We start from the raw sequence: 10870 nt of genomic DNA, 5'->3' as shown, positions 1-10870 counted from the left end.
AGTTTTGAAGGCAATACCCAAAACACGTTTCAGCCCGGACATCAGGCTTTCATTATTTCGTTCGATTTACAACTTGATTTTGAAAAAGCACTCCGAGTATCAACATACTGTATATATATATATATATATATATATATATATATATATATATATATATATCTTGTTTGTCCGTCGATGCGACGAGGACCATCTAATCATCCTGGGGTTTAGTCATTAGCTTGATGGGTCCGCAGATGGCTAGTCAGGCCAATCTGTGCCCTAAAATAGTCTCTGGCAGTGTGGACAGGGAATATTGGCTGCTGCTACAGGGTTGGCAGAATTCTTGCCTTCCTGGCATGCCTGCGGGCTACGGCCACTACGGTCTTATTGGCCTAACATGCTTCAGCACCCTTATGTACAGCTGTTCCCCATGCTCCTCTGTCTTGGGCTTTCTTTTCCCATGTGTCATGGTTGATGTTAAAAGACTTACGTGATTCTTTTAGTGTGTCTTTAAATCGCTTCTTTGGGTCTCCATGAGAGCGTCTTCCTTCCTGGAGCTCGCCAAACAGAAGTTTCTTTGGAAGACGTTCGTCCGGCATGGGAGCTACATGTCCTGCCCACCGGAGCTGAGAATGCATCAGGACGGTGTAAATGCTGGGCAGGTTCGCACGAGTGAGGACATCAGTGTCTGGTATCCTGTCTTGCCACTTGATGCCAAGACGTATTTTTAGACAGGTGGTGTGGAAATGGTTCAACTTCCTAGCATGGCGCCGATATACTGTCCATGTTTCACAGCCGTACAACATTGTGGTAAGAACCATGAACCATTGCCCTGTACACCTTGATCCTGGCTGTTATTGACACATGATTGAGATTCCTCTCCTGTTCCAAACGTTCTTGTATATTTTCTGTCGAAGGCAGCGCTTGCCTTAGCAAGTCTGGCATTGACTTCATCGTCAATGACAAAGTTTCTTGAGAGTGTGCTGCCGAGGTATGTGAACTTGTCCACTACATTTAGACGTTGTCCGCTTATTGTGATGTTGGATTCAACGTATGGCTTTCCTGGAGCTGGTTGATGTAATACATCAGTCTTCTTTGTGCTGATGGTAAGGCCGAAGTTGTTGCAGGCCTCAGAGAACATGTCAACACTATGCTGCATGTCACCCTCTGTGGAAGCATTGAGGGCACAATCACCAGCAAACAGGAAGTCATTGATAGTGTCAGTTGAGACTTTGGTTTTCGCTTTAAGCCTCCTAAGGTTGAAGACAGAGCCATCAGTCCTGTACCTGATGCCAATGTCCATGTTTCTATTGCTGAAGGCATCAGTCAGCATGGCTGAGAACATGAGACTGAACAAGGTGGGAGCAAGGACACAGCCTTGTTTCACTCCGTTGGAGACATGGAATGAGTAAGAGGTCTCACCGTTGTCCTGGACTCTTGCCAGCATGCCATCATGAAGATGTCGTACGATGGCGATGTACTTTCTGGGGCAACCATACTTTGCCATGATTCTCATAAGACCCTCTCTGTTAACAGTGTCGAAAGCCTTGGTAAGATCGACGTAGGTGGAGTAGAGGTCAGCATTCTGTTCCTGACACTTCTCTTGTAGCTGTCTAGCAGCAAACACCATGTCAATAGTGCCACGTCCCTTCCGGAAGCCACACTGGCTTTCAGGTAGGAGGCCTTGCTCAAGGTTGTTGTTGTTTTTTGTTGTGTATATATATATATATAATCCGAGGTAGGATGGTTAAATCAACACGGCTACTGCCAGTTTCATGCTTAAGAAGCAATCATCAGGCCGTCTATGAAGAAGCAGAAAATAACGTTGAATTTAATTATTTTAGAAGCTTACAATTACAACAGTTACTACTAGGGGTACTACGAGTCAGCTTGGGATCGATTAAACACATGCATATACATCGATTATACATTGGGAAATATATATATATATATATATGTATATATATATATATATGTGTGTGTGTGTGTGTGCGTGTGTGTAAATTTATGCATGTACAACAGCTTTGGCAACTCTTTCATTTAAATATTGTGTGACAGAAATGGATGAAGAGAACAATGGTAGGCGTAGCTTAAATCAAGGTTCCCCAGAGCTATCTACCCTTTTGGAAAAATTGGTGATGCCGAAAAAATGTCCCTGCCGGGAATCGAACCCGGGCCCCCAGCTTTGAACGCCGGTGCCTTAACCACTAGACCACAGAGACGGGTTAGTGGCTAGAGCGATCCCGATCCGATCGACCGTCAGATAGACAGATTTTCAACTCTCTCTATATATATATATTATATATACACACACACACACACAACAAAAAAAGTAAATACCCCTAAATCAAATTGCTGTAACTTTTGAACGGAATTATTTTTAGATATATATTTCGCAGGTGATTTTTTACACTCATTAAGCAACTCCTGGGGAAAAAATGAGATTGATCGGTTGAGTCATGCATGAGTAATTAAAGATTGAATTAATAATTACCATTTTTGAAAGTAATAAGAGTAGTTTTTCAGATTGTGCAAATACGAAGTTGGGCAAAAGTTATTTTTATGTGAATTTTATGGTGTTAAAAGAAGTTCAAATTTACTAACATTCATACTGTTTGCAGACGACTCGAATATTTTCTGTTTTCATGATAACGCAAATCAACTTGTAAGAATTATAAACTCTGAACTCATACATGTAACTGACTGGATTAAGGCGAACAAACTATCACTTAACCTGCAAAAGACGAATTATATGCATTTTAGTAATAAAACACATACATTACCTGACAGTCTAATTTTTGATTACACGTACCGTTCTTGAAAATGTATCACAGACCAGATTCTTGTGTGTTATTATTGACAATAAGCTATCATGGAAACCACACATTGATAATATATGCAAAACAATTTCAAGAAACATCGGAATTTTAACAAACTCAAATATTTTCTTCCATCTCACACTTTACTTACATTATATCATACATTAATATTACCATACAGTCATTAATTATGGCATTTTGGCATGGGGTTGTGCAATCCAAACACAATTACAAAGGATACTGTTGTTGCAGAAGAAGGCCCTTCGAATAATTTTTCAAACTATTTTCAGATCACACACAGATTCCCAACTCGCCCAATTTATGTAAAAACTAAGTAAAAATTATCCCACAATTTTTTCAAATATGTTTTGTAAAAACTCCTCCATACATGATTACCCAACGAGACAACGTAATTGTTATCATCTACCCCTAAAAAAGTCTTTCGTCTTTTTAGACTAGTGTATTGGAATTCACTGCCCAATGACTTTAGAGAATCACCAAGCATTAATATTTTCAAGCGCAAACTTAAAAAGATGCTAATTTGTTAATACTCCACGCCAACAAGTCAAGCTAATATATAACTGTAACTTAACGTATTTACAACTAGCATTTAATTATCAACAAATTTGTCTAATATCATATATTCTAAATAATGTCACTACAGTGCCCTATGACCTGTACCTGTCATGTTCCTCTTTTCATTTTCAGTTTTATTTGCACCACCTTTTTCTCCTCTCTCTTCCCTTTGTCTCCCTTTTCCACTCTTATAATTTCTATTAACAATTTTATCATTATTATCGTTATCATTCCAATTATTATCCAAATTACTTTTCACTTTTTGTTGTCGCTTGTACGCTCTATTTTGGTATTTTTGTATTTGTAGATTATGTATCTTAATTTCGTTTTCCACCTGTCTCTTGTATATAGGTTTGGTTAATTATTATTGGACCTATGTTTAAGGACTTGCCTTTTTACAAGCTCTTCTTTTCTTGGCAAGTCCCTCCGTTCAGATAATAATATGTCCTATTATATAGCGCAGTTACTATGCTCAGATACTCAACTGCGCTTTGATACTTGATATCATATTATTACTCCGGCTGTAGCTAAGCCGCCATATTAATAGGCGCTAAGGCATGCAAGGAATAAATCCTACCGGGTACCCATTCACCTCACCTGGGTCGAGTGCAGCACAATGTGGATGAACTTCTTGCCGAAGGAAATTACGCCTTGGCTGGGATTCGAACCCACGAACCTCTGTTTCAAAGTCCGAAGACTAATCCACTATGGGCCACAACGCTCCATATCTTCAATATTTGTTATGAAATGTTATAGAACTGTACGTATTATTTTGAGTATGTATTATTTTGAACATGTATTTCCGCTGTGCTTGGATTATATCTTTTGTTTGAACGGAAATAAATAAATCTGAAAATAAATCTAACAGGTCCCTTTTCGATCAGGCCAGATAGTATATTAAAACTTTTTGCTCGCGCTTCGCGCTGGCAGTAATTGTTTAATTACATTCGAATCTTGTCAGGGATCACAAACATTGCCCAGAATGTTCAATTTTCAATACAAAATACATGAAAAAAAAATAGCTCGCACCATTTAAATAGAGCTTATGAGATTATTGTATACTTTATTTACTTATATTGTTTTAGATAAGAATAAACACATTAGGACTACCCCTTAAAATAAACAAGCAAAATTCAACTCTGAGCGGTCGATCGGGGAAAAATACGGGTGGAGATTTTTTTTGCCCCCCCCCCCCCGCGGATCCAGCTTTTGCCAATAGGAGGGTGAATCAACTCCCTGAACTATTTTAGGGGCCATTACGCAGCTCGAAATTTTCTGACCGCGCCGGTCAGAAAATTTTTACTTTCAAGTCTTGCGCAACTTTTGTTTCAAAGAAGATTGTTAGGAATGCTATAAAGAATATGTACACCAAGGTTAAGCATTCTAGGAGCTTTATCAAGTGAATAAGAACAAAAAGTAACATTAGTGCTGGAAAATAAAAGGATTGGGAGGGAATTCCATATTCGAGGACTAATTGCTTTAATGCATAAAGAGTTGACTGAATGATACAGGGTAATGGAATTTATATCGGGAACGAGTATTTATTGATAATACTTCATAATACATAAAATTTACATAGCGCACTTTCCATCTTGATTAGATGCTCAAAGCGCTTCAGAGCAGAACAACAAAAACTATTTACATATACATGTAATACATGTCTGAACAATAAGTCAATGTCTATCAAAAAAAAAATACTTTTATACAGGTATGTTTTCAAGATGCCCTTGAAGGTGGTCACTGAAGTGAGTCCGGGTTTTCAAACTGTGTGGGAGAGAATTCCACAGGCTAGGTCCTGCATGAGCAAAGGCACGCTTCCCGCATGATTTCTTAGCAACTGGAATTTGTAAAAGATTAAATGATGAGGATCGTAAATTTCTTGAGGGTTGGTAATGACGCATCAAAGACTTATTGTAAGTGGGGGAAGTTCCACTGACTGTATGAAATATCAAAAGAAGGATTTTACAGACTATGAGTTCTTTCAGGGGCAACCAGCGAATAGATTTCAATATAGGGGTGATGTGGTTGCGCTTACTAGATAGAGTTACAATACGCGAAGCTGCATTTTGCAACCTTTACAATTTTCCAAGTTGAGAATCTGGTAAGTTGTAAAGGAGGCTATTACCAAAATCGAATCGTGAAGAAATGAGTGAATGTACCAGTTTCTCTGTTGCTGAGCGAGTGAGATATTTTCTTATGAAGCCAAATTTGCGCAATTGATAACGAACTGATCTGCAAATGTTTGTAATTTGGTTGGACATGGACATGTGAGCATCAAAAATAACTCCAAGATTGCGACATGCTTTTGACAAGGGGATGTAAATGCCTGAGATAGAAATGGAATCAATGTTGAATTTGTTAAGTTGAAACTTTGAGCCAAAACTAAAAACTCACATTTACTATGGTTCAAAAGTAACGAGTTTGACTTCAACCAAGTGTCAATGTCCATTATACATCTTTCAAGATTACACAGGGCTTGTGTGGCACTAGTTTGATCGGGTGAAAACGATACAAAAATCTGAATATCATCTGCATATAAACGATAGTGAACAGAGTGACGTTTAAAATTATCTTGAAGCCCTGTCAAATCAATGGAAAACAAAGTGGGCCCTCCAACAGAGCCCTGGGGGACGCCACAGACCAGTGGCCTAGATGAAGAGGTAACACCATTTATGAGGACTGACTGTGAATGGAATGAGAGATAAGATTTCAGCCATTGTAGGGCCTTGCCCTGATCACCTAAACTAGTCAGAGTGTTGATAAGTAGGGTGTGGTCTACGGTGTCAAATGCGGCCGACAGATCTAGGAGTACCATTGCTGTGACAGATCCACTGTCCATTTTCTGGAAGATAAAACTAGAAACATTAGTGAGGAGCGTCTCGACACTGTGATGAGGTCGGTAGACAGACTGAAATGGGTCAAATAAATCATGTTCTAACAAATAATCTGTGAGTCTTGAAAAGACAACCCTCTCGAGAATCTTGAACAAAAAAGGAAGATTACTAACTGGTCGGTAAATTTTGAGTGATTCACAATCTTAAGATGTTTTTTTCAGTAAAGGAGGAATAAGGGCCGTTTTCAAAGTTAATGGGACAGTGGCCTCATATATGCTTCTGTTTAATATCAGAAATGGTTGGAGCAAAAGTAGAGGCACAATCTTCTAAAAGAATTGTAGGAATCGGATCTAAATTGCAAGATTTTGGAGGCAGTTTACGAAGAAGATTAAGGATCTCATCTGCAGAGGTATGTTCGAAAGTATCCAGCGTGGAAGTGATGACAGGTTCAGGATTTGGGTAAACAATATTAGGACTCAAACTATGACGAATATTCTGAACTTTCAAACCAAAATAATCAATAAATGATCCAGCCAATACTTTACTATCAGTAGGCTTAGGTAGAGGAGAGGATTGATTGCGGTTCAAAAGTCTGTTGGCCACATTGAAGAGCTTCTTGTTGTCTTTCCACAGTCATCGACAAGATTGGTGTGATAAGACCGTTTAGCCCTGGAAACAAGATAGTTAACTTGATCTCGTTGAACGCAGAACTGCTCGCGATCCACCTGAAGTTATCTCCTCTCAAGTCTTCGTCGCTCTTTCTTTGCAGCAGATATTGCAGAGTTGTACCAGGGACTGGACTGATGGGATTTTGCTCTTCATGTTCTCGCTGGTGCATGGGAATCTAGAAGCTTGATGAAGTGCTGAGTTATATTGGCTGACAGCATCATCGATATTGTCAGTAGCCGAATAAATGTTGATTCCAGAAACACTGTTGGCAAAATGGTACAATAATTGCAATTAAAATTTCATGATTATATAAAAAAATCAATGTGTTTAATCTATGAAATAATGGGCGTGACGGAGCAAAGGAAGCGAGTTCTAACAAATGCGTAAACCATGTTTGAGTATTATTGTATGGTCGTACTTATGCTTGGTATAGGAGTTCCTGAGGATGGCTGGGATATTACCAGGAAGGGAGACGATGCCAGTCTTATATTTCTTGGGGGGGGGGGGGAATGAGTTTGCATGTGTATCCGTGTTTGACATAGAACTGCTGGTCATGTCCCGACTTAATTGCTCGATTTTCCTTATGTGATTCCTTGTAGTTAATATCCATTCCGGGAGGATCCGGCCTTCGCCAATAAGGGGAGGGGGGGGGGGCGGCCCGGATTGTTTTATTTTTAGCCACATTTTCCCCGATCGGCCGCTCAAAGTTGATTTTTTGTTCTGTTCAAAAATTTTAGCATTCTGGGCAATGTCTGTCTGGAGTCATAAACAAGATGTGTATACAGTTCAATAATTACTGCGAGCGCGAAGCGCGAGCAGAAAATTTTTAATTTCAAATATGTTTTGATCTGATAAAAAAGGATCTGTTATCGTAAACTGTTAACATTTCAACAATCAAATTGTGCGAAGCGTGAGCTGAAAATTTAATATTTCTACCTGAAAAATGGAAATTCTAAGCACTTTGTGTAATCATGAAAAGGATAAGTGAACCTAGCTTCTGCATTCTGGACCCTTCAAGGTTTTTTTTTAATGTTTGTGGTTATGCAGGGATCCCAAGCTGAAGAAGCAAGATGGGGCTTAACCAGCATAGTAGGCCTACATTTATTTTCCTTCGCCTTAGATGAGGACTGGTTCCCTTTCAAGATACGTCTAGTCATGCATGGCCTTTCTTTCTAGTAAGTCAAGTTATAAACCGCCAAATGCTCAATTAAATAACCTTTATTGTCATGCTTGCGATTTTTTTTCAGTGAATTCCAATTAAACTAAGAATTGTCTAAGGACTTACTTTTATAATGAAACGATGCACTGCACATAAGCCTTGACCTACTCTTCATCTATATGGTAGCGTAATAGAAACTCGTATAATATCACGATCCAAAGTACATGGTACTAAAAAGTTGATGAACCTCTAATGAAAATAAACATAAAGATTCCAAATTCTGCCATCTTTTAGATATTCAATATGTGAATTCAGGTCATAAAATATTACATTCGATATACAGTAGTTTGTTTCTTTTAGCTTGCTGGTTCGACACCATAGCCTGTGTGTTGGCTCAGCTCTGTTGGTAGAGCGTCCATCGGGAGGTCGGGCCCGGGTTCAAATCCCGGCCTATAGTCAGACCCTTTGATAGTTGGGAGTTGCTTCTACCCTGTTTGGCGTTCAACAACAAAGGGATAGAGCCTCGTCGATCTGGGGCTGCACAACGGCTGCCGGGCCCACGATTGGGAAAAGCAAATTCTCAATTCTCGGAGTATTTCATATTTCATGTCTATTTTAGAACAATAAATTAATATGGATTTTCAATCCATTTTCATTTTTGTCTACTTTGAAAAAGTGGTGGTTCACTAATGGAGCCGATCATTATCGAATATAGTAGCCTAATCTCTGAATCACACATTTTTTTCATTAAAACCTGGTGAAAATACATCGGCTATTAGATTTTTTGAAAAAGCGCTATATTCTATTATAAGAAGAGTAAGAAAGTGATTGATGGTGAAAATGCTTGAAAAGTGGTAGAGTTGGCAACTATGCATATAGGTCAAGTCCACCCCAGGAAAATGCTGACTTGAATAAATAGAGAAAAAAATCAAATTAGCATAGTGCTGAAAATTTAATCAAAATCGAATGTAAAATAAGAAAGTTATAGCAATTTCAAGTTTAGCTTAAATGTTTTTCACAAAACAGTGATTTTGCACAAGCTAGGTGAGTCAGTCGATGATGTCAATCACTCACTATTTCTTTAATTTTTATTGAGTTAATTATACAATATTTCATTTTTATAGATTTGACAAAAAGGACCAACTTGACTGAATCATATAGTATTGAACAATACTAATTCCACATGTTCAGCGAGGTATTAATCGTATCCCTTGACAATGAGGAGAAAATTAGAATATTTCACATTTCATCTAGAAATTGTGAGTGGATGACGTCATACTCTCCTCATCTGCATATCAGCAAGGATGTGCATACAACTGTTTTGTGAACTTAAGCAAAACTTTTAAATGTCATAAATTTCTTATTTTGCATCCGATTTTGATGAAATTTTCAGTGCTTTGCTTGTTCGATTTTACTCTTTTTATTCAAATAAACTTTTTTGAGGGGGGTGGACTTGTCTCATACTGGGTTCCAGATAATTATGTTAGCTTATATCTCTGTGGTTCTATTAATCGATGTAAAGTAGAAACATAGATTATGCAGAAAATACTTTTGTAGCAAAGGTTGTAAATTCAGTTCATGAAAATAAAGAATAAGATTTTGAGTGTATCGAGTTGTCAGAATGAGGCAGCCTATGTACCCTGGACAAATTAACCTGGTCGAGATGTCCAGGATCAATGGGTCGAGCTCTCTTTGGTTGTCCGGTGGGCGCGACTCGGTGGACGGGCTGTCCGGATCGGACAAGCACACAATGATACTTTCAAAATCATATCATAACAGATAACAAATTTGAAATATCTTTATCATAAAAAATAATAAATAAAAAATATGAATGACATTTTTTATTCAGATAAAAGCAGTCCAAAATACTTTTTTAAAAATAGTTTTATCGACATTTTTAAAACTTTTATTGATTGAGTCTGATCAACGTGGAACCAACAGAATTCAGATCATAAATAAACAAATCGTCACATATCCGACTCGACCCTTAAAATATTCACAAAACTGTCATTCGGGACTAGACTACAATCGCTTCGGGATATTCATTAAAGGGGCTAAAGCAGTGGCGGACCGTCCGCGACCCGGAGGAGACAAAGCATTGGAGGGGCGTTGTATTGTTTGTGAACAATGCTGTGCCCCTCCAATGCTTTGTCTCCTCCAGGTCACGGTCCGCCACTGGGCTGAAAGGAAGAAAAAAAAACGCAATTCGAAGATAAAGTGAAAAAATACAAACAAAACACTAATATTTTTTCAACAACAGACAAGCATTTTTGTATATCGAGAATTTCCTTTGTTCTCGAATGATCGCTCAAAGATGCAGCATGCATCGTAATTCATACTCTCCTCATCTGACTGAGGCGGTCCAACTCCTATATTAGACCAAACTTTCGACCGGCCGTCTTCATCAGGGCTTTGAGGGATAGTATTCAATTCAATTCAATTTTATTTATTTCATTTAATTTATTTATAGTATTAACTAAAATAAACCGAGAGTCATGCAACAAAAACACAATCTTAATTATCACGCAACTGAAACAAAAAAACAGAACAAAAGAAAACAATGATTGTGTAACATAAAAAACTTAATACAATTACAGGATTTCAAAAAATTTCCCACACAGAATTTCCATATATTTTTTGTTTATATATGTATGTGTGTATACAAAAATAGGACAGGTATATTTATAGTTTTTATTTATATTTATAATTTTGAGTCACTAGTGAGCGCGCGAAGCGCGCTCAGTTGCCAGGTATACTGACCTAATAGAGTCACTTTAAGGACAGTGCCATTAAGCGGATATGTATTTCATTGGTCAAATAATGTACCCGCTCGC

Source organism: Lytechinus variegatus, chromosome 14, assembly GCF_018143015.1.
Source record: "Lytechinus variegatus isolate NC3 chromosome 14, Lvar_3.0, whole genome shotgun sequence".
Lineage (NCBI taxonomy): Eukaryota > Metazoa > Echinodermata > Echinoidea > Temnopleuroida > Toxopneustidae > Lytechinus > Lytechinus variegatus.
The sequence above is the reverse complement of the archived record's forward strand: the minus strand, read 5'-3'. Positions refer to the sequence as shown.